Source organism: Phascolarctos cinereus, unplaced genomic scaffold (genome assembly GCF_003287225.1).
Source record: "Phascolarctos cinereus isolate Bilbo 61053 unplaced genomic scaffold, phaCin_HiC Scaffold_1;HRSCAF=81, whole genome shotgun sequence".
In the NCBI taxonomy this organism is placed as follows: Eukaryota; Metazoa; Chordata; class Mammalia; order Diprotodontia; family Phascolarctidae; genus Phascolarctos; species Phascolarctos cinereus.
The window spans coordinates 173,159,568-173,185,054 of NW_027555514.1; the positions used below are offsets into that span (position 1 = coordinate 173,159,568).

The following is a 25,487-nucleotide window of genomic DNA, read 5'->3' on the forward strand; positions in this document are numbered from 1 at the left end:
AACTGAGTCATCTACTTCCATGGCAACAGTTAATACATCTCTATGGATGCCTCAAAAATATGTACCATTCCCCAAATCTTCCCTAACTGTAGTCTTTAACTGCCTACTGTTTGCTGGCCATATCCACTTACATATGGCAAACTCCTCAAAATCTGTGTGTCTAAACCTGAACGCATTATTTAAATCCCCAAACATATCCCTTTATAACTTCCCAATGTTTGTATTTTTTTTGAGGGAGAGCAGGTATTACATTGAGTGCCACCACACTCTACCCTATTTCTGCTGGTATCATTAATATTCTTCTAATCATCAAAATTTGAAACCTTTGCATCAACATTGACTCTTTATTCTCTCTCATTAGTGGATGCAAGCATTTGTCAACTACTATAGATTCGACCTATTATTTTTTATCATTGTCATTATTAATAATAACACTTCCTGGCATTCACAGAATACTTTCATTTTAGTAAAGCATCTTATGTGCATTATCTCATACTAACCGTATAATATCAAGTGAGGTAGGTTCTACAGGTATTGTTATAACCAGTTTATTCATCTTTTCTAGTGTGTCTTCCTTTTTACTCATAGGATCTTAAAGTTGGAAGGGATGCTGCAAGCCATCAATTTCAACCTGTACTTAAAAAAGAATCACCTTGACAACATAACTAACAGGACCTCTGCCAATATTAGCTTAAAGTACAAAAAGGATTGCTAGCCCATTCACCTTTGAGGCATCCATTACACTTTTGAACAGTTTTATTTGTTTCGAGGTTTTTCCTTGTATCGAACCTAAATTGGCCTCTTAACAACTACCACTTGTTTTCTTCTTGGTGTGACCAATGGAAAAAAAGAGAGTAAGTCTAATCTTTATCCTACATCACATGTTTGAAGACAGCTACCTCCGTAAGTCTCCTCATCACTTTGATAAAAATATCCAGTTTCGTATATCATGATCTTTTTGTCTTTTTACCTTTTGTCATCTGGCAGCCCTCCTCCAAATGTTCTCCATCTTCTCATCCAATGTCTTATGTAGTCCTCTGAGTTTTGCATCATCCTCAAAGCTAATGAGCATTCAATCTATGCCAATATCCTAGCTATTGATAAAAATGATAAACAGCTCAGCACCAAACACTTATCCAAGAGTTATTACACCAGAGATTTTCTTCCAAGTTGACATGGAATAATAATGACTATTTTTGAGGTTTGGCCCCTCAACTAATTCTGAATTTACCTGCTAATTAACTGCAGTAATATCCCTTTCACATTTTACAATTTCCATATTTTTCACAAGAATGATATGAAACATTTTCTTAAATGCTTTGCAAATGTGAAGGATCAAGGTCTTTATGTAACTACATGACTATAACTACACATAACTATATATAAATATGTAACTCTCTCTCTATATATATATATATAGATAGATAGATAGATATAGATATAGATATATAATATAACTTCTCTAATTCTACATATGGCTATATAACTATATATATGAAACTATAGCATTTTTCTAACCTTTCTTTAGTGACCCTTTCAAAAAAGCAAATGAAGTTATTCTGGTGTGATCTGTTCCCTTTTAAAATATATTTTATTCTTTCAATTAATAAGTATTTTCTCTCTATCCCAATTGAAAAGACAAAAATAAAATCTTTTAAGCTAATATGCACAGTTAAACTACACAGATTCCCACATTAGCCAGGTCAAAAACCATATATCTCATTCAGCATCTTGGGTCCATCTTTTCCCTTTTGGAGCTAGCTGCTCTGCTTCATCATCATTACCCTGATTGATCATTGTATTGATCAGAGATTTTTAATCTTTCAGAGATGTTTGTCTTTGCAATATTTGTTATTGCATAAAATTATCTCACTATATTATGTGTCAGTTCATAAAAGTCTTCCCAGGTTTGTTGGTATGACCTGTTCTTTATAAAACTACTCTAGATTTTACTGTCCATTGGTTCCTTTTTCAGGTGTTCATAACTTCTGTCTTTAATGATATTATCCAGAATTTTGTCAAGAACCAAAGCAAATGTCATTGACCTATAAGTAACAGACTCTGTTTCCTTTACCTTTTTTTGAAAATTGGGAAAATACTTGCCTTTCTACAATCCTATGGTATATCTTTCCATTTTTTTATTGCAAACTTAAGAAATATTAATAAGCTGAAACATCTTAAAATACAAAGAAGAACTGAAATGATTATGTATTCTTCAGGACCTGTCAGTAATTCAACAATTATGGTTGCAAGTTCTTTGAATAACCTATGATGTAGATGTAGTGACTTGAGTTCATGAAGGGTAGCTAGATGCCCTTTTGTATCTTCCTCTTTATCTTGGGCATCAACTGCCTCTTAACCATTTTTATTCTGTGTTTTCCAGGCCAAATGTCATTCTCACTAGCAAAGAAAAGAGAAGCAAAATCAAAATTGAGCAGTCCTGCCTTCTCACTTTTATTCACTGATTGTCTCATCCACCTTAAGTAGTAGTCATATAGCTCCACTAACCTTACTTTTCCTTTAAATATATTAAAAGTATCCCTTTATTTTCCTTTCTAGCCTTAGCTGATTATTGGATTTAACATTCCTGATACTATTTTTGTAGGCTAATAATGTAAAGTATTTTTTTCTTTAATATTATATTTTCCCCCAATTACATTTTAAAACAATTTTAACTTTTTTTTTAAGTTTTGAGTTCCAAATTTTATCCGTTCCTCCCTCTCTACCCCAATTCCTGCAACAGTAAGTAGTCTGAATATTTTCCCATGTGTAATCATGTAAAACATTTCCATATTAGAGTGAAATGAAGTATTGATCCTCCATTAGCTATCCTTGCTTCCATGTTTTGTACATGCCTTTTTAAAATTCAAGACAGTCAGTGAGATCTCTGTGCATCCACACAGATCACACTAGAGAAATCTTTTATCTCATTGTTTCTTTATTATGTCTTTAGAATTCCATTCTTGAGAGCCTTTGGAATGTCCTTCCCCTGTGATACTTTAGGCCTGTGGAACTTGACCTATCCTTTCTCTGAATCCTTTGGCATTTGTTCTCCAAAGATCCAGGCTCCATTTCAGATTTTTCTTATCTTTTCTTCTTTCTTTTTCACACATTCTAAGAAGGAGTAACAACTTTTCCTCTAAGGTTTCCATTATGTCCTTCCCAGGAATAAGTTCCTTCTTGTTGGTGAGAATCAGATCTAGAATACTATTCCCGTTTGTGAGTTGGAAGAAATTATTTCTTGAAAGAAAGAATTACCCCCTAATTTGGTTTACTTTGGGCAGAAAGAGAGCTCTATTAAATTCCTGGATAGTTTCAGTCTTGGATCATGACTAGATCATTCCTCCATGATCAGCTTGTTTTCTATTTCTCAAACTCATTGTCTCTGTATTTCTTCTGCCTGGGTTGTTGGATCAGAGATTTAGAGTTTGGAAGAGAACTTAGAGTCCCAGAAAATTCAACCCCCTAATTGTACAGATGAGGAACTGAAGAACAGAGATGTTAGATGACTTGTTCAGAGTCACGTAGCTCTCAGTTTAGCAGGATTCAAACTCAGGTCATTGTGCTTGTCCTTCATTCTTGAAGAGGACCGTGATATCAGAGAGATGATGATATGACTTGCAATTGACTTTGATTTGAGTGAGAGAGGGCTGTGCAAGGTCAGCAGCCTCACTTTCTCCTCTGGGCCTCTGGGCCTCTGGGCCTTTCTCCTCAGGCCATCTGGGTCCAGTGGCCTGATATTCATCAGGATGACTGGAGATAGCTCAGTATGCAATGGGAGGCCCCGGCCCTTTTAAGCTAAGGTCTTTTCAGGTTTGAGTGAGGTAATGCCCATTCAGTGAATAGGCCTCTTTAAGAAGTGAGTCAAGGGATGGCCCCTTTAATAAAACAAACAAACAAACAAAAAAACCTGGGAGGTGAAGACCCTCAGGGTCACTGGCCAAAAGAGAAACAGTTACTATTTACATTCACTCTGAGCCAGGAGGGCCCAAAAAATCACCACTGAGTGGTGCTTGGACGGGGACCTATTATTGTCCAATTCATGAGATCCAGAGTTAATTGGGTTTAAGGCTTGGTCTTTGAGAAAGAACAAGCATCTAGTGCTTAGTATGCCAAGTACTATACTAAGCATTGAAGATACAAAAAACGGCAAAAGATAGTTTTTGCCCTCAAGGTGTTTATATTCAAATGGAGGAGACAGAATGAAAAAAATCTAGGTAAATACTATCTATTTATCTATCCACACATATACATATGCATATGCATAGCACATATATATACATACATGTATATACACACACATATATAAATACACACAGATACACACATTACATAGTAGTTATTCAGGTTTTATGTGTTGCCTTCTCCATTCAAATGAAATATATATTGTATGTATAATATACATATCATACAAATATACATGCATATTACTTTCTATCACATATGTGTATGTGTGTGTGTAAAAGAGAGAGAGAGATGGAAAGTAGTATGAGACAGAAAGTACTAGAAACTGATAAGAAGGTGAAAGACCTCCAGCAGAAGGTAAAATTTGAGCTGCATCTTGAAGAAAACTGGGAAAAGTAAAGTGAAAGTGAGGGGCAGAATATATCAGGAATGGCGAACAGCCAGTGCAAAGGCAGAGAAATCGGAAATGGAGTGAAGTAATCAGAGGTGGAAAGGAGCTTTTACAATAAGAACAATATTACTAAAATGAACATTTCTGAAGATTTTACAAATTGATGACAAATGAAATGAGCAGAATCAGGAGAACAATTTATATAATAATGATCACATTACAAAGACGGCTTTGCAAGCTGTAAGAACTATGATCAATACCATATCCACCTATGTTTCCAGAGGACTGCTGATGAAATCTATCTCTTGACAGAGAGGTGATGGATTTAGGGTGCAGAATTATGTAGGCAATTAAGGAATTAGTTTTTCTTGACTATGTATATTTGTTGTTAAGGATTTCTATTTTCTTTTTTGATGGATTGAGGGTTAGTATGGAGAGAAAATTTTGTTAATTAAAAATTGCTGTTAGTTTAAAAAAATTGTTAATTAAAAGCAGTTTAAAAAGAGAATGGTTGGTGAGATTTGCCACAGGCATGAAATTTTGCATGCTCTTTCAGATGAGGTCGTCATATTGTTAGTTTTGCTTGATTGTTTTATTTGTTACAAGAGAGCATTTGCAGAGAGAAGGGTAATCTGGAAATGTCTACATCAGCAAAACCTTAAATAAAAAGACATGGAGTGTCATGTTTGAGGAACTTCAAGTAAGCCAGTGTTGTTGGAACATAGAGCATATGGAGAAGAATCAAGTGTGAGAAGGGTGGAAAGGTAGGAAGAGGCCATTTTATGAAGAACTTTAAATACTTCATCTTAGGGCAGATAGAAAACTGCAGCTCATTGAAGCCAGAAAATGGCATGGTGAGACTTTTGTTTGAGAAAATCACTGTATTAGCTGAGTAGATAATTGGTGTGGGAAGATACTTGAAGAACATAGACCAGTGAGAAGGCATTGCATGAGTCCAGGTAGAAAGTGATGAAGGCTTGAATGAGGTTTAGCCTACCCTAGCTCTCCATTTACTCCACCAGATGATCTATGATTCTCTTCAATGCCAATATTGCTTCTCTTTCTGCCTCTGTTATCTTCATGCAAATGCTCCCCACAATTTTTTCTCCAGTTTATGGACTTCCCCATATCAGTAATTTTTTTTCAAATACGATAGTACTCCTTTTACCAATCCTGTTCCTTTCAAATACATTGTATTCTTCTAAAACTATGTTTCAGTCATCAGTCTCATTCTATGAAATCTAGTCTTGGTGATGACTTTAAGATCACACTTTCTTCTATGCATTATTCTATTTTGTGCATCTAGTTTGTTACCCACACTTTCTATATTTTATAAAGACGTCTTAGGCCATGGGTTTTGATGTTGGCTCCTATCTTAAGTTTAGTCTCATCAATTTCTAGGCATTTCTATTGCTTTCTTCCCTCTATTATAATTGTTTCCAATGATATCTAGCATGGTAGATAGGCAGGCAGGTATTTCATTTTTCTGTTTCAATCTAGAACCCCTTTGTAAAATTGCCAGCCCATGCTAGGTGTGGTCCATCCACAGCCAGGAAAATGATCTGATATTCATATATTTTAAACCATGGTCCAGAAAGTCAAACCCTCTTCTCAAACACTATCTTTTTAGTCAGCTAGTCACTCCCCAAATTGCCTTTTTTCAGATGAACTGCAGCCTGTGTATTCTTTCCATACCTGTATTTATTGGATAATTATGAAATACATTTCCAAAAGCCAAGGTTTCATGTGGTTATTAATAATTTACCATTTTTATGAGAAATGTCTGTCCATATCCTTCGACCACTTTTGATTCATTAAATTTGGTCAGTTTATATTTAGTCCAACTTTATAGTTTACCAACATCTTTTTGGATTCTGACTTTTGTCTGATGTTCTACCTAATTCTAGTTTTGTGTCATTGACAAATTTAATAAATGTGTCTTCATACCTTTACCCAATATTAAATACCACGGGACCATGTGCTCCCTGGAGTCTCTTGGAGACCTCCTCATGAGTTTTCATAGAACCATGAACTACTGGTTCCAAAATGGAAGACTTTAAAAGGAACATTTCTTTCTCCCTGACAATGTTGAGAATGGAGAGGTATTCTAACAACCTGTTTACCTTTTCTTCTAGGTTGAAATCAACCTGCACTTTGGAAATAGATAAGTGACCTGGTCATGGCAAAAATATAAACACTATGTAAGTTTCTTGCTTTTATCTTTGCATTTTTAGTGTTTAATGGTGCTTTGCATATGTTTGTTGAAAGAATATAATTTGTTGGATAATATTTTGTTTCTCTTAGAAGTAGTCCTTTCTTTGTTGCTTACTTATCTAACAAATATTTGTTGAGCCCCTAGCTGGTACAAAGCAGAACAATGAGTATATAAAAGACGAAGGCATAGTCTTTGCCTTCAGGAAGTTGATAATCTAACAACAGTGCAGATTCCTGTTACATTCTAGAGTTTGCAAACATAACTTGGTAATGCTAAGTCTTACTATCTACATTTTATAGATGAGAAAACCAAAACTTGGAGTAACTCAGATAATATCAGAAACAGAACTTGAACTGAGGTTTTTTGACTCTGAAACATATATTCTTTTCCCACTAAACTGTCTTGTCTTTTTAATAGATGGAGAAGAAATGAAAACTACAGTATACTATAGTAATACTTTATAGGTTTTATATATATGTAATATATTTGATATATATCAAATGTTTTATATATGTAATATATTTGATATATATCAAATACAATGTTTGACAGTTTATATATATATATATATATGTATGTGTGTTTGTGTTGTATATGTGTGTGTATACACACACATATACAACACATACACATACACACATATATTACAAAGTGCTATAGGATCACAGAAAAGGGGGAAATCCTTTTTTTTTTTGGAGTGATCAAGGAAAGCTTCATCGTAAAAGTAGATTTGAGCTAGACTTCTTAGGAAGAGAAAACTTGACAAGGTGGAGACGTGAGGGAGCATCCTAGGCAGAAGAAGGGATTCCATTAAAAGGATACATCTAGGGAAATTCCACGTGTGTTTTTAGAATAGTAATCCAAATTGGCTGAAAAGATATGTGATGAAGAAATTGTGAGTGGTCTTGAATGATCAGCTAACGAAATTAATGTGTATTTGGTATTTTTAAACTGAAGGATATTGTGATTAGAATGACATTTTCTGTTGTTGATGTACAGGATGTCTTGGAGAGAGAGAGAGAGAGAGAGAGAATAAAAGTCAGGGAGAACAGTTAAGATGTTACTGCAATTGTTCAGGTGTGGGGTATTAAGGGCCTAAAATAAGGAGTCATTAGTGGAAATGAAAACAGAAGGACTAGTGGAAAACATTGTGAATTAAAGTTTTTTAGCTATTAGTGACTTTTTAGGAGCTACCATATTTGAAAGAGGAAAAATTTGATGAGAAAGAGAATTCAGTTGAGGTTCAGTTTGAATTTTAGGTGAAAAGGGAGTTTGGTAGCCAGATAAAGGGCCTTCTTTATTTCACATGAGGAAGATGAAGGGGTAGGGTATTCCATAAAGAAATGGAATTACAGTATGTTTATGCATCATTATAATAGGTTGGTAGTGGTAGGTTCAAGTAGAAAGGATTTGTGCAGAGGTCACCAGAGGGACAGGGACATGATGAAGAATGCTGCTTGTTTTCATGCCTCTGGCTAGATAAGGGATTTCAGTTTCCATTACTGTGATTTTTTTTTACCCTTAGCTCCTACCAGCATGATTTTCTTTGCTTAAAAAAAATCACAGAAGGTTTCAATATACAGCAGTTAATTACAGCATTACTTGCTTTCATCAAATTCTTAGACTCTTAGCACTGAACAATGCCCAAGTCATGGGGGACATCCCATTCTTAAGTGAATGCCCATTTTTTTTGAGTTGTTACCCACAATTTAGACATACACAATATCATTCATTGCCTGTTTCATAAAGCATGTGACTTTTAAATGTTTCAGAGGCCTATTCAACATTAATATTTGTTCAGCAAAAATGACAGGAACATCAGTAATTTTCCAATTCTTTTTTTTTATAGAAACAATAAATTTATTTGGGCCCAGCTACTTTGAACATATGATAAATCGCAGATAGGTGTATATACTATCAGTATATTTTTTTCCATTTTTCACTCACATGAGACAAGAAATAAGAAGTGTTGAGTGTCTTTTCAGAGATGCTTTCAAAATATTTTTATTCTGCTCTGTATGGTTTAGCTTTCAGGTCCCAACTCTGAGATTCTGTGATTTTATGACTATTAAGAGAAATCCTAGAAATATTATGAACATTCAGAACATTGAATTCTAATTCTTAAAACAATTATTTAGATTTAGAACAGGCTTTCAAAATTGTGTTGTATTATATTTCAAAATTGTATTATATTAAGTGGAAGAAAACACTAAAATTCTCTGATTATTTTGTGCAAATTATGATGAACTTAATTTTTTTATGGAAAAGCATAATTATAATTCAATATGAGTAAAATATGCACATGTTAGGCTCCTTAATAAAGAGAGTGTAGCAAAGCAGAGTGAGAGCTAACTTTAGAGTTAGTTGGATTCAACTTTGACCAATAGTGGCAGTGTGACCCTGGGCAAAGTACAGTCTGTCGTACTGGACAACTCTGTAAGACTATAAATCATAGGAAAGGTACCTATATACAATAGAAGAGGGAGTTTCCTTATCCAGGAATTCAGTTTGCCAATGAAATCACACTCCAGTCTCCATTCCTATATTCATTCCTTTTGTTTCTGAGGTGCTGCTACATTGAATTTAGAAACAAGAGGCCATCACATAGTCTATAGTTTAGATGGAACTTTATGTCAAAGTTTCTTACTATATAAACAATTATCTTTTTACATAATTTGATTTTATAAAATGATTTTGATCCTACTAATAGCTTATGGTACCCTTGGAATTATGTGGCATTTATACAGAAAATCTCTTTGAAGGTAACTCTCATGGTGTTACATTTCCATATTATTTTAAAGAACTATACCTGATCTTGTCTTATAGGCAAAAAAAAAATGGATATACTACTTTGCATAAAAGCCTTTTGAAAATTGTGTAGTCCTTTGGAGACAGAATGTATGGAACCTTTGCCAATGAGTAAACGCCCATGATTAACAGCACGGATGGTGTGATACTTTTGGAGCCTCGTGAAATTATGCTATAGGTTTCCTTAAAAAAATAAGTCACATATGTTCTGTGATTCCAGCCCTTTAACATGCCCCAAATAGGCTGCATATACTGTGCACTTAAATTGTTCCTCCAAGCTTCCAAGATGTGATTTGATGACTGATGATGGTGCAAATCCTGAAGGGGGGAAGGGAAAAATGTTAGAAAAAATTTGGTTTTGAATTTTTCCTAAGATTGTTTAAAAATAAACTATATTTTATTATTCATGAAAATTTGATAACTGTTCAGATATGTCCATTTAACTGAATTAAGGAAAATGTAAGTGGAGTAATATTATAGGTTAGAAGGATATCTGAATAATGATGTATTTGTCTTAGTTTTAGATCTTGAGTTGTGTTGTGTCAAGTTACAGAGTTGGCCTTGGTTAGTGTTGAAATATGAGTCTACTGATCCTCCTGTTTATTATGTTATTTTCAATAAAATAATTAGGAAATGTAAAGTAATTAATTGTTCTATGCAATGATTTCCAATTTTGCTATGATTCAACTCTCTGAATGATAACTAACAGCAAATGATTTATTGGACATAGCTACAAGTCTTGCAAAATATAAACCTTTGAAAATTCAAACAAGCATTGCTAAGTGTCTAATGTATACAAAACACTTTACTTGGGCAGCCTAATTCCTATCAAAAGTTGTTATTGATGATAGATGAAGACATAAATGACATGCACATTAAATATGTAAATCAAAGAAGTTAACACATTGGATATAAAACTGGGAACCAAATGTTAAAAACAAATTCTTGACAAACTACTTCTATGGATCATATCTAAAAGGTTGAAAATTAATATATAGCCATCTTAAGTCCCATATTTGATGTAGGAAAAGGTCAGTTGATCAAGAATGGTTCTATTCACAGAGTGAGAAATTAGTAAATATTTATTGTTGTAGTTAATAGGGAGTTGTGGCTAGACAGTCCATGGGAAAAGATAAAGGCAGGGTTGTACAGTGTACAAGAAGGATGTATTTGGATTGAGAGGACCTGAGTTCAAGTCCTGGGTTTGCCATTTACCAGCTACTATACTTCAGGCAAGTCACTTCACCATTTCTGGGTCCCAGTTTCCTTATTTCTAAAGTGAGAAGTTTGAACTGGAATATCTCTCTAAGCTCCTTTTTAATTCTAAATCTATGATTCTATGATCTTATGATATGATATTATGATATGATAAGGCAGACAATCGTGATCTATAGTCTCAGTATGAAGTTAACAGTGTGAAATGTTAGGTGAAGCAATGAATTAGACGACAATTACAAGCCTCATGTTGAGGATAATAGTGGCTCTTTCCAGATGACATAAAAATATTCCAGATACTACATTTTAGGAAATAGCAAAGCTAGATACCAGGATGCTGATGAACTTGAAATCATGCTGAAGGGGGAACAATTATAGGAATTGGGAATATTTAGCCTGCAGATGAGAAGAGTTGAGAGGGTCTAAAGCTTTTTGATATGCTATCTCATATATGAAAAGGATAAGATTATTTCTGTTTGGCTTCAGAGGGCAGAATTAGTTGCAAGTCTGTTGAAAAGCAGATTTTGGTTCTACATTAAACAAACCCAAACAAAACAAAACAAAATAATACAAGACTGTCTCACAACCAGAGCCATGAAAATTGTGAAATGAGCTGTTTTGGGAGTTGAGGCATTCCAAGGGACTGGAGATATTTAAGTAGAGGGTGAAAGAGTGATTGTCCTGGATTTTGGCTAGTGGCTGCTATGTGAATCAGGTACAATTTGGACTAAAGTATCTCCAAAGTTTCTTCCAACTCTGAGGTTCTGTGATTCTATAACCCCTCTTGATCATCTCTCTTTTTGGGTCCCAATGAATCTTTGCCTTCTCATTTCATCTGAGTTTTTCCAAGTCAAGCCAAATGTCCAAATACAGCAAAACAAAGATTAGATATGGCATGGCCCCTAATATCATGGAGCTTATAGTTGAATAAGACCAAAATATTGTTTGAGGTTTTTGTGTTCAACTAATTTATAAATATGGATGTGTTTTGTCATTCTAGGAAATAGAATTGGTAGGAAAAAAACTCTGGTGGCATAAGTCATTTATAATGGTTTCCTTCATAAAAGATCTGTATGTGTGCTTTTCCTCCCCATTTAAGAAATGATGTTTAGCCAATTAATTTCTTTTCATGTTCATAAAGTTATCTTCCATTTGGTTGCTCTTTTGCTGAAAGGTTCGATTAGAATAATTGTTTCTGTACTTACTGTACTTGCAAGACCAACAAAATAAGGGGAAAATTGGCTTTTTTAAAAAAGGAAAGCTTTAAAACAATGTTAAAGTCTTTCAAAATCTGAATCCCTGACCAAAAGAAGGAATACTCTTTTATGTCTGTTGCCATGCAGATTTACAAAAATGGTCTTGTATTCTTGTATAAGTCTATGGAGATTGAAGCTTTGAATTACTGGATTGTAAAATCTAATAATGGAAAAGTCAACTTGTCTGAGTCTTTCAGATAAATTAGCCTTGTATAAACTCAGAGTTACATATTTCTCTTTGGTTTCAAATGGAATCTTTTGCTTTTCTTTACTGATAATTATCAGAAGGTTTTTTTGAGGTGCTAAAATATAAAATGCATGAAGAATAAATAGAATGGTTCCTCAATTAAAAGTGCAGATATTCATTTTAATCCTCTTCTTTTAAGATTTTGGAGCAAAGAATACAATATTTGGAGGATTTATCAACACAGATCTTCACTGTTTGTTTTTCAATTTACAATCAAAACATCCATACTCCTCAGCAAAGCCCTGAACAAATAAATATTTAGGTTTTTGAACTTCCCAATGGGGACATAAGGGCACTGTTTTCTGCCTTTTAATTTGTTCTTGATGTTTCCTAGTTCCTGGGCTTGCTTTTCCTGAGATTATAAAGAACAGAAAATTCTATCAAACCCTAGTGAATAATTCCACCATTGGTGATTTCTGTCTGTTGATAGCATTTTGCCACCACACGTTCATATTTTGTACATTTGGCTTCTATAGAAGAACATCTGAGGTGATTCTGTGGTTGAAAAAGATCTTAAAGAGATAGAAGATGGATTTAATATTTCCATATATAGAAAATGCTATAAATAGAATGGTAGCTGTACTCAGAGCAGATCGAGTACATATGCTGAAAAGACAGATAAAAGATCACACTGAATTTTTCCTTGTTAACAGTAGCCTTTTAACCATAGATTAAGTGTTTTAGATTCCAACATCAAAACAGATACTATACACATGTCCATAATACGGTTCCATGCTTTGAAGATGAATTATTGAAGGAGTTAAATGGGATGTTAGCTGTTTCCAGTATTAAACAGATGTATAAGGTTTCATTTATCTGCCTGTGTTTTACCCTAGACTATAAATTGTGTTTACTACTTTTAAAATTTATCTAAGTATTAGTTTAAAGTTTGTACTTCTTTTTCAATTAGGAACAGTACTTTCTCTTTCACTTAGGCCTCCCATATGAATGTTAAACTGGATTCCTGGTTACCCAGGTATGGTACGAGTCCAAGCTCTAGTACCAACACTTTCTGTCATGTGTGGCTAAATAACTTAACATCTATGGCCCTAACTTTTTTTTCTTCAGTACAAGAAGGATCTTATACTAAATGCCCTGATTTCCCATTAATTTTCCACATTTTATGACTGTAATACCGCTTTGGGAACCAGAGGTGGATGAATAATTAATAATAATATTTATGTAGCACTTTAAGTTCTGCAAAATATTGTACATATTATTTCATAGAACAGCTGGACTCAATCCAGCAAACACTTACTAGACACCTACTGGAAGTAATATACTTTGCTAGATTCTCTGGATTCAAAGATGATAAAAGGCATAATCATAGTTTTATATACGTTGAGCACAAAGGGACCATGGAAGCCATCTGATTCAATTCTCTTATTTTACAAATGAGGAAACTGATGCCTAAGGTAATTAATGACTTCCTTAAGATCAGAAATGTAAGAATCAGAGGCAAGTTTTGAACCTAGGTCTTATGACTCCCAAAAGAAAACGGAGCATTAAATTTGAACTTTTAGTAAAATAGCTCAGAATTCCAAAGTGAGCCTTTTATGATGAATTCTAACTTTTTGAAAACTTGTTTTCAAATTTTTCTCTGAGATAGATGTGACTGTATAATTTTTTCCTTTGATAGATAGGGAAACCAATGCATAAAAAGAAGGAGACTTGATTGATGTCACATAACCTTTTTTTTTCCCACAGAAAGACTATGTTCTCTTCTAAAAGAAAATAGAACTTTTGAAGAGTGAATGGCATTGTGTTGATTAGAGTTCTTAAATCTTTCAAAGTTATTTGTCTTTATGATGTTATTTCATAAAGGGCTCTTCTGGTTTTGTTCATTTCGCTCTATATCATTTCATCTAAGTCTTCCTAGATTTCTCCTTTTATCCTTTTTTACAACAAATTGTATTTTATTACATTCATGTACTATAATTTATTCAGCCATTTCCCAACTGGCAGACATCTCCTTTGTTTTGCTTGATTATGAACGTTAGAAAGAATTTTTAAAATTTTTCCAATGGGAAAAGAGAGATTGGAAGGAAGAAAAAAATAGATATTTTTAATTTAAAAAATAAAATTTAATTAAAAAGAATGATATTCTTGTTTTCTAGGTTGTGCTCCAGTTGGCTATATTTTACAAGGAAGTCATGCAATGCCTTGTAATTTACATTTGCTGCATGAAAAACTGGACAAAAAATACCATATTAAAAGAGCACTTGATTCTAGTTCTGACTCTGACATTAACTAGTTGTATAATCTTGGGCAAATCACCTAGCCCTTCTGGGGTTCAATTTTCTCATTTGTACAAAGGACTAACTATCTAAAATTCTGCAATTCCTTTCTTATGAGTGAAGCATTTTACTAAAAGAGTATCTTGGTGATCCAAAATAATTTAGGCAACTATCAGATAGACCATGCATCTAACTCCTAATAAATAGCTTTTATTGTAGAAGAATATATTTCAGCACTCTCTATTTTTGGAAATATTTCTAGCCGACAAGTACAAATATTTTCAATAAAGAATCACATGAAAAACAGAATTATTCAGTAAAGGATTTAAAGGTTTACTGAATTTGTACCTCCCAAATGATTCATCTATACATCTTGTGATGACCCAACAAACACCTTTGAGTTTAGCCAAGCCAGCCATTTTCAATGTCTCCAATATGTACTACACTTTCCTTATCAGCTCTCTATCCCACTCTTCACAGTGGCTCTTCCAACACTTTTCATTACTCCTCAAGTCTTCAGTGGCTCCTCCCCTCAATCTCTCAGCTGAGAACCTTTCCTCATATTTTACAGAATACATTGAGGCCATTTACCATGAGCTCCCTCTTCTCTCTTCTTCCTCATCCCACATCACTTACATGCCTTCTACCACTATGTCATCTGAACCCCATCTCACAAGATGAGATGACCTTCTTACCAAGGCTAACCCTTCTATTTGTTCAAGTGATTCCATTCTATCCCATCTCCTCCAACAGATTGCTCTCTCCCCCTCTTTCACTTATTTTAAATCTTTCCCTCTCTAGGGGCTCAGCTCCTACTGCCTTCAAATATGTGTATGTCTCCTTCACCTTGAAAAACCCCTCATTTGATCCTTTCATCCCTTCTAACTATTGTCCTATATCTCTTCTGCCCTTTGTAGTTAAAATCCTGGAAAAGGTCATCTACAGTAAGTGCCTCCACTTTTTCTCCTTTCATTCTCTTCTTAACCTCTTATGCTTTGACTTCTGAGTTATCATTCCATTGAAACTGTTCTCTCGAAAGTTACTAATGATCTCTTTGTTGCCAAATCCAATGACTGTTTTTTTTTTACAGTCCTCATTCTTTTTGATCTCTCTGCAGCCTTAGACACTGTCAATCACTCTGTCTTCCTTGATACTTTCGGGATACCACTAATTCCTTGTTTTCTTCCTACCTATCTGACCACTCCTTCTCTGTATCCTTTTCTGGATCCTTCTCCAGATCATGCCTTCTAACCAAAAATGTCCTGCAGGGTTCTGCTCTGGGCCCTTTTCTCTCCTCTCCTCTCCTCTTTTCTCCTCTCCCTCTATACTACTTCACTTGGTAAACTCAGCAGCTCCCATGGATTTAATTATCATCTCTATGCTGATTCTCAAATCTTCCTTCTCTACAGATATTCAATTTTGCATCTTCCACTGCCTTCCAGACATTTCAAACTGGATGTCTAGTAGATATAAAAAACTCAATATGTTCAAAACAGAATTCATTATCGTTACCACTAAAGCCCTTCTCCTACCTGGTCTATTACTGTAGAGGGCAATACTATCCTCTCAGACTCACAACCTAGGGGTCATTTAGATTTACTATTTCTCACTCCCTCCCCACCCCACCATATCCACCGTGTCCAAGCTGTTGCCTGACAATTTCATCTTTGCAACATTTCTTGAATATACTCCTTTCTATCCTCTGACAATGCCACCATTCTAGTGAAGGCCCATACCACCTCATGCCCAGATTGAATCTAATAGCTTGCCTGCCCCAAATCTCTCCCTACTCCAATCCTACAGTTAGTCTCTAAAGTGATTTTCTTAAAGTGCAGGTTTGATCATGTCACACACATCCCTTCACCCCCAAGATCAAATACAAAATGCTCTGTTTGGCATTCAAAACCCTTCATAACCTAGGCCCTTTCTACGTTTCTAATCTTCTTATACTGACTACCTACCATAGAATGTTTGATGAAATGACACTGGCTTTCTGTATGTTCCCTGAACAAGAAACTCTATTTCTGACTATCTCCCCTTCCTGGAATGCTCTCTCTCCTTGGCTCTGGCTACTGACCCTCCTGGCTTCCTTTAGGTCCCACCTAAAATCCCACCCTTTATAAGTTTCCCCAAACCCTCTTAATCCCAATGACTTGCCTCTGTTAATTATTTCCTATTTATCCTGTATGTAGTTTATTTTTTTATGTATTTGTTTGCATGTTGTCTCCATTAGACTGTAAGCTCTTGATGGCAGAGAATATCACCAATGCGTAGCCCAGTGCCTGGTACTTTAAAATGTTGATTGATTGATTGATTGATTGATTGCACATCATTTTCATACTCAAATCTCATACAGAAATGGGCCATGAGTCATTTGTTGATTTTACAGGGTTTGTATCAATGAACCAACCAACAAACTAACACTTATTAAGTGATTATTGTGCTAAGCTTTGCGGATTCGATGAGAAAGGGAAAACAATGCAGTACCCCTTTTAGACTATAGTGGGCTCTCCATTGCCATGAAAAGCACCAAGTTAAAATATTACTACCTTCTAGAATTCTATTTGGAAGTACAGAAAAACTAATCAGTCATCTTTGGAATCTTTCTTCAAAGATCATAATCTGCAAGAGTAAAACATGATTTATATGATTTGGCCATGTGTGTTATTGTGAGATAGCTTTCATGTAGAAATTTGACTTGACAAAACTTTTAAAATACCATTGTGTTGTGTTAGTGACTGAGAAAAACAAATTGGTGTATAGTAAGAAAAGCAATGTTGCCTTCCTCCAATTTAATCATGCCATACCACATCCCTGGGGAAAAATATGCATATTCTATGGGTCAACAAATTAGACACAGAGAGATTAACTTCCTGAAGGATATATAGTCAGTCAAGCATGATTAATTCTAGAAACCAAACCCTAGCACTTACATGCTATTCCTTCCTGAAATAAAGTATAACTGCTATTTTCAATTTATATTAATTTTTAATATCATTTTGAAATACTAATATTGTATGGCTTTGAACCCTGATGTAAACAGTCCTATCTCTCTCCTCCCATTCTCTCCCCACTTCTTCCCACCAATATTTTTTTTTGTTTTACTTTCTATTGTTAATCTGGTAATTGACTAATACTTATTGCCTTGTGACCAAAACCATAAAAACCAATGGCAGGTAAACCTATAGCAGGCAGATGGTCTCTTCAGTTTGTCAGCTGCCTTGAATATGGGTCTTTTTATTTTTATTGTTTTGTATTTTAATGTGGTCTGCAGGGGGAGAGGGAATCCCACTATAACCTCCCCCCAAAAAACAGGAAAGAAAAACATAGAAAGGCAAAAAAAAAATCCTGCACATATAATAGATTTTGTTAACATTTTCAGAATTGCCTTAAGACCAAAATTCATCATGAAGGAATATTTAGGGGAGAGTGAAAATGAGAGAGGGCATGGGAAAAAAAACGAGAGGAAACGATACAGTGTTGGGAAGAGTGCAGAGGTTGTTAAACAGATTTTGGGCATATTTGTTTGTGATGGATTTGCTTTTGGGGGACGGACATAGGCCCCCAAGCAACTGGTTGCTTTTGCTTGTTCTTAGAGTGAGAAAAGAAGCTCTTGTTTAAACACTAATGCATTCCATAAAAACTAACAATTATAGAATGGTTTTTTAAAAAGAAAATTACATTAAAGATGAATGAGAGTATATTGAAATAATTATGTTTTAAGGTGTGTAACATTAAAAGATATTGAATGGAATATAGACTGTTTTGTAGAAATAACAATAATGAGATTCCTGTCACCTAATCTTACAATAATTGGGTTATTACTATGCAAATGAAGGTATTACTTTAAAAAAAAAGTAAGGAAGCAAGACAGATCCTTGAGGCAGTCCTTTCTCTCTTTTAAAGCCATGCTGTCAATTTTTTCTAGGATGAAGATTCTTTTCTAAACAATTTGGAGATGTTCATTTCATTATTTTTCTCTAAAATTCCATTACAGTATTTTTCAGCTGCCACAGGTAGTAGATCAGTGGTTGGTGATTTTATATGTTTTTAGTCTCATGTGTAACCCAGAGGAATAATTAAACCAAATAATTACAGCTTACCTTTTTCCTCTATAAAAGAAATAGAGTACATTTCCTGCCAAAGATGTAACCTACTGTCCTTATCTCCACTCTCCATGCATACATATCATTGTTGTGCTCTAACATGTGATCCCAATGCCTCTCAATAGCCAGCAGGGTGATTTTCAGTTGAGAACCTCTTAGGGACACCTTTTGCCTTAAAAAGTAATTCAGTTGGTCCTTCCCAGTCATTTCTAAATCAATACCCCTTAGAGGAACCAGACATTATCTTCATTGCTTATATTCATTTTATGCCTTATGGCACCAATTAAATGAATATGAATGTTTGGGAAAAATTCCACCTTGGTTCTTGACCCAAGGCGGTGCCTGTTGGTATAACAGCATGGCATTTTAAACTGGTGCCTTGTGGGGCTTGCATCAAAAATGTTAAATTGTATTTCCCAGGTATATTAAATTTTCTCTTTATGGTGATTGATATTTACAAATAATTTCTTTCAGGAATCATACAAAATACCATTTTTAAAAGAATTTGCTTTGCCTACATATAGCAAAGATATTAAAAGAAGGATGATTCAAAGTACGTTCTCAACTAGTAAAATTCAGCAAGTGTATTTTTAACTGACATTTTTAGGCTATAATCTATAAAGATTCTACATTGTGAGAAGTAATGGAAAGTAGTAGATAGGGAACTGTCCTTTGAACTAGGAAGACGTAGTTTATAATCCTATCTCGGGCACACATATGGTTGTGAGACTCTGAGTAAATCAAGTATCTTTTTAGGAATATAAGTTGTAGGAAAGGTGTAGACCCAAATTGGCAAGGAGAATTTCCTTATCCATATACCAAAGAATTCATAGGTCAAACCTCTAAACCTAATCTATAAAGCAGTATAATTAAATTTAATTTAATATTACTTATTTAGTTACCTATGCAATACTCCACATGTACAAAGACTAAGAGGGAAAAGGAAAGGAGCAAGCATTTATTAAGTACCATTTATTAAGTACTTAGTGCCAGGCACTAGCTAACAATCACTTTCCTAATATTATCTCATTTGATCCTTACAACAGCCATCTGACGTAGGTACTATTATAATCCCCATGTTACAACTATGGAAATTGATAGAGGTTAAGTGACTTGCCCAGAATCACATAGCTATGAAGTATCTGAGTCCTGATTCAAACTCAGGTCTTTCTGACTCCAGGCATAGTGCTCTCTTCATTGTACCACCTAGCTGCCCATAGTTCCTAAACCATGAGTTGTGTTATATGTACTTATAACACAGCATTAATACTGTTGATATTTGATTTTTATGGGCCACTAATGAACATAACCCCTTACTGTACAGGCAGTAAAGGTTTGAGGGAATTAAGTTTGAGACCTTTCAAATTTCTATATTTATTCCTCTTTACAATACCAACCATGTTAACTCTTTTTCTTTTAAATAAATAATTTATTTTTACATATGTCCCCTCTCACTGTCCCCCCATAAAGAAAGAAAACTCTAAACAGGAACTTCACAGCATAGCAAAATACACCCTCAAGCTGTCCATGCCCCAAGATACAGGTGGTCCCAAAAGTTTCAGTGCAGTTTGAAGTTTTGATAGCTTAGAACAATATCATGATTTTGGGGAGGGAAACCATGTATATATGTCTATTTGAATTTTAAGGTTATCATCTTTCTGGCATGAGATGAGTGTTGGTTTTAAATCTCCAGTCTGTTTGACTTGTGGTTTATCATTATATTGATAAAAGTTCTAAAGTCTTTCAAGATGTTCTTTTCTTTTCCTGTAATTTTGTTATTATATAAGTTGTTCTACTTATGCTCACTTCATTCTACATTAATTCATGGATGTCTTCGCATTTTTTTCTAAAATGTTTCATTTTGCCATTTCTTATGACACAATATTAGACCAGTATATTCATATAATATAATTTTAGTCATTCTCTGATAGGACAGCTCTTTGCCCATAAATTTCTAATTTGGGACTACTTTCAAAAGAGCTATTATAAATAATTTTGTACATGGATGTCACTTTCCTCTTTAATCTCTTTAGAGATATAGGCCTTGTAGTGATAATACTGTATCAAAGGGTACATAATAACTAGCAAAGAAGTAGAAGGATCATAGTAATTGTTTTTGTTATGTGTGAGTGATAAGATAGTCCAGCACAGAGATCAATGAACCTGGAATTAGAAGACTTCTATTCAAATCCAGGCTCAGCTACTTATCCGTTCTCAATGTCCCGGTTGCCTTATTTATAAGATGAATGAGTTGGATTAGGTGATCTCTGAATCTATCCTATCTCTTCCAAACCTCTTCTAAAATGTTCATTATATAATGTTAAACCTGAAGGGAATCTGTGAGGTGGCCTTGTTCAATCTTTTGATTTTACACATGGTAAAACCTAGACCAATAGACGTGAAGTGATTTCCCCAAGACCACACAGTTATGGCTAAAACTCCTGACTCTAAGATCAATGCTCTTTCCACTATACTGCATCACCCCTCAAAAGCTAAATGCATTGGCCTTGACCTGCATAAAAGACAGTAATTCTACCACTGAATCAGCAATTAATTCTCTATTCATATTAGGATAGAAAATAAACACTCATTGCAAACTCTCACTTTGTTTACAATTCATGATATGTGAATACGTATATACATACTTATCTACCTATGTATACGTATATAACATGTGCTGTGTATTACTTAGCAAACATAGATACATTTTAGAATAATTTATAGTATTTTAAGGAAGACTAATTTGGCAAGTCAGATTCTTCCCATTTGAGGAAAACACTTAGGTTAAGCCAAGTACCACTCTGTGAATAGATGATGTATTTGGTTTTATATTGGTCTTGTTAGGGAAGACTAATTCAAAAACCCTCAAAATCCCAATATTGACTTTTACATAGGCAGTTGTCCTGATAATTCTTTTTAGGTCTCAAATGCCACCTCATGATGTGTGTAGAATAATAGTGGAGTATGACAATAGTCTTCATTAACAACAAAAAACCATATTTCTAGTCACTGACTTAACCACCTGTCTAGGCTTCCACTTATGCTGTGAACAGGGTTTACCCTAGCCAAGGTAACTGTGCAGTCAACCTTTACCGATGGGATTTTAATGAGAATTTTGCTGGCAGCTGTGGTCAACCTAGAGTTATGCCCTCTGTTTGGACTTTGTAGGAGTCTTCTGACCTTAAATTTAGCAAATAAAAATTATTTCTCACATAAGAAGTATACATATTTGATTTGTGAAAGACGACAATGACAGAGTTCATTATTTTATTCCATTCATTTTTTTAAAAAAACATTCACTAAAAAAGAAGGGACATATTTAAGTAGCACGAACATTTTGAAATTACATTATGTTGGGAGATAGACAAAGCACTGGACTAAGTGTCAGTACACCTCAGATCTAGCTGTGGCTCTCTCAAAAGATAAGTGACGTTGGATAGATCACTTTACATCTCTGAGCTTCAGTTTCCTTTTCTGTAAAATCAAGTTATTGGGCTCTAAGATCACTTATACTTCAATATGATATGCATTCTGCATAATGAAGTTGGGTCCATTTATTTTTGAAAGGAGATAACAAACAGGACAAATAATTTACCCACCCCCACACAACTAACCCGTGCTTTTATTTTACTTTAGTTGAGCAGTGGAATAAAAGGAAATTGGGAGGGTGGTCTTCAGGGAGAAGAGAAAGGACTTTTGAACTGCCTTGGCTGTGTCATGAATCTTTCTGTAGGGTGGACTCAATTAAGCAGCAAGGGAAGACCACAAGGAACACAATGAGTGGACAATGATAGGAACCTTTGATTGTCCTGGTATTAACTACTAGAAATGTCATGGTGGTTGTGGTATTATCACCAAATATAAATAAAAGCATATTAGAAGAGTTACTGAAAGAGGCTACTACTTTATAATCATACATTTAAAGTGGAAAGGGATATTACATAGGTCATCAAGTTGTCTAGATGGGGAATTGAATCCCAGAGAGGTTAAGTGATTTATCTTGTCACACTCAAACTCTTCTGACTAAAAATTCATCATTATGGTTTTTATGCCTATTAAAACACAAGATAATATTATAATTTTGTCAAAAGCAAATTTATTAACCAGCAAAACATCATTGTATTAAAATGGAATTGTATTTTTTGTACCAAAAAGTTCATCTCTTAGTACTCAAGTAGTAATTTTGTGCCAGGCGTAGTCACACATTGAAAATTGAATGTCAAAAGAAAGAGGAGTTTTTTAAATTAATCTAATTTATCTGATCATTATTGCTAAATAAGTGGCAAATAACAAAACATACTAACATTCCCCCAGGGAATAAAATTATGTATGTTGTTAGGCAAGTCATTTAATATGTTAGCCTCATGTACCTCATATTTAAAATAATACTTCAGGTGATATAAATATCAAAATTGATGTGTGCAAAGTGTTTTATAAACTTATCCCTAATATAAATGTCAACTATCATTATTGTTATCATTATTATTATCATTTCAGTATATTTACACATTAGCCATAAAGCAATATAAGCTATTCTTTGACAGATATTTCTAAAGAGGGTATTTCTGATTATGACTGAGTTTGGCATAGTGCCTGGCACATAGTAGGTGCTTAATAAATGCTTATTGCCTTGACTTGTTGACTGAGAAGCATTTTTCGTAATTTTTATTTGGCTCACAGGAATTAAAACATGCTAACAGTGACTATTCATAGGTTCTCCTAGCACTTAGAATTTGGGATCATTTTCTTACATTGATGTTTTTATTTGAACAACAGACAGAGAATAATGATGGCTTCATATAGATTGTTGTCTATGCTTATACTACTGCATATTATCCTATAGATTTTTATATTTTACATAGTGTTTTATAATTGTACATTATATAAATGATTTCATTTGATCCTCACAGCAATCATACAAGCCAGCTAGGACAATTAATATTCTTCCCACTTTACAAAGGAGAACACTTAAGAGTTGGAGAGGCTGAGCGGTGGCATTAAGTTCAGACTTTGTGACTCCAAATTCATTACTTTTTTTTCTACTGTCGTGGATTGGTCCATCTTTGATTACTATCCACTAAACAAGACCACTTTCTTGGGGCTATCATTTCCTTATTGCCATGATTACACAGATATGTGTATATCTATATCTATATCTATATCTATATCTATATCTATATCTATATCTATATCTATATCTATATCTATATCTATATCTATATCTATATCTATATCTATATCTATATCTATATCTATATCTATATCTATATCTATATCTATGTGTGTGTGTGTTTATATATATATATATATAGATAGATAGATAGATAGATCTATCTATATCTATCTATCTATCTATCTATCTATCTATCTATCTATCTATCTATGTTGTAAAATGGCCTAAATGCACAATCCATATCATCATATGTTAGAAAGGAAGCATTGCATAGGTGATGTGGAATTGACCTTAGAGTCTGGAAGACCTGGGTTCAAATTCTGGGTTCTGACTCTTAGGAGCTGTGTGACTATAGGAAATTAACATGTCCTCTCAATACCTCAAGGAACTGCTAAAGACAGAAAGTTATAATTTAGTTGCTGATCTGGGTTGGAAGAAAGAGTTTCCACGTCAAGTTTCCCTACATTGGTAGAATCATTTGTGAATATTCCTACCCACCAAAAAAAAAAAATCAACAAGTTCAAACACTTCTTTATATTTATTTGTTCAACAAACCTTTTATTGTTAGTAACAGAAGTTATTTGTTTGCCTATATATGTGTACACATAGGAATTTGAGTTTTGTAAATTTATTTATAGGGCAGCTAGGTGGTGTAGTAGGTAGAGTGCTGGGCCTGGAGTCAGGAAGACTGATCTTCCTGAGTTCAAATCTAACCTCAGACAGTTACTGGCTATGTGACTCTACCTAAGTCACTTAACCCTACTTACCTCAGTTTTCTCATCTATAAAATAAGCTGGAGAAGGAAATGGCAAGCTTCTCTAGAGCCTCGTTCAAAAAAACCCCAAATGGAATCATGAAGAGTCAGATGCAGCTGAAAATAGCTGAAGAACAGCAATAAATTTCTTTGCAAATACATTATGCCATGGGGCAGCTAGGTGGCACAGTGGATAGAGCACTGGCCCTGAAGTCAGCAGGGAGGGCCTAAGTCCAAATGTGGCCTCAGACCAAACACTTGATACCTACTAGCTGTGGGACCCTGGGCAAGTTGCTTAACCCCAATTGCCTAAAACAAACAAACACAAAAAACCCCCAAAATACATTATCCCATAATAACTCTGTGAGGTAAGAATTATGAGTATTATTATCTCATGTTAAACCTGATGAAACTAAGACTCAAATCAGTTAAATAACTTGGTCATGGCCATACAGGTAATAAGTATCACAGCTGGTACCCAGGTCTTCTTGGCACTAGGTCCAACATTCTACCACCTATGCCACATTTTTTACAATGTTCAACATGTGACCTAGGGTTAAGATCAACTGATTAATGTTCACATTGATTCAGATTATGAAACAGAACATGTCTGAATTAACAAGTGAGTGAATGAAAAAGCATTTATTAAGCACTTACTATGTAACAAGCAGTGCGCTAAGCACTGGGGATATAAATACAAAAGCAGTCAGTGCCTGCCTTCGAGTAGCTTATAATCTATTCAGAGCAGACAATAAACTTAGAGGAATGATGAACAGGAATATACACTTTGCTGTTGCAAAGTGGGAACGTAAGGTAGTAGGTTGATATAGATATAGATATAGACATAAATATAGATATAGATATAGATATAGATATAGATATAGATATAGATATAGATAT

At 34.4% G+C, this 25,487-nt stretch overlaps 1 protein-coding gene across 3 annotated transcripts in view; it reads left to right on the forward strand.

Annotated features, from left to right (window-relative positions):
- The window catches only part of SOX5 (SRY-box transcription factor 5), a 1,266,595-nt gene that overhangs the window by 132,742 nt on the left and 1,108,366 nt on the right, over window positions 1-25,487 (forward strand). For all 3 annotated transcript variants that reach the window (XM_020994275.2, XM_078155084.1, XM_078155082.1), the window contains exon 2: window positions 6,712-6,777. The gene's annotated coding sequence lies outside the window, so the exon portion shown is untranslated. The remainder of the gene's footprint in view (window positions 1-6,711; window positions 6,778-25,487) is intronic.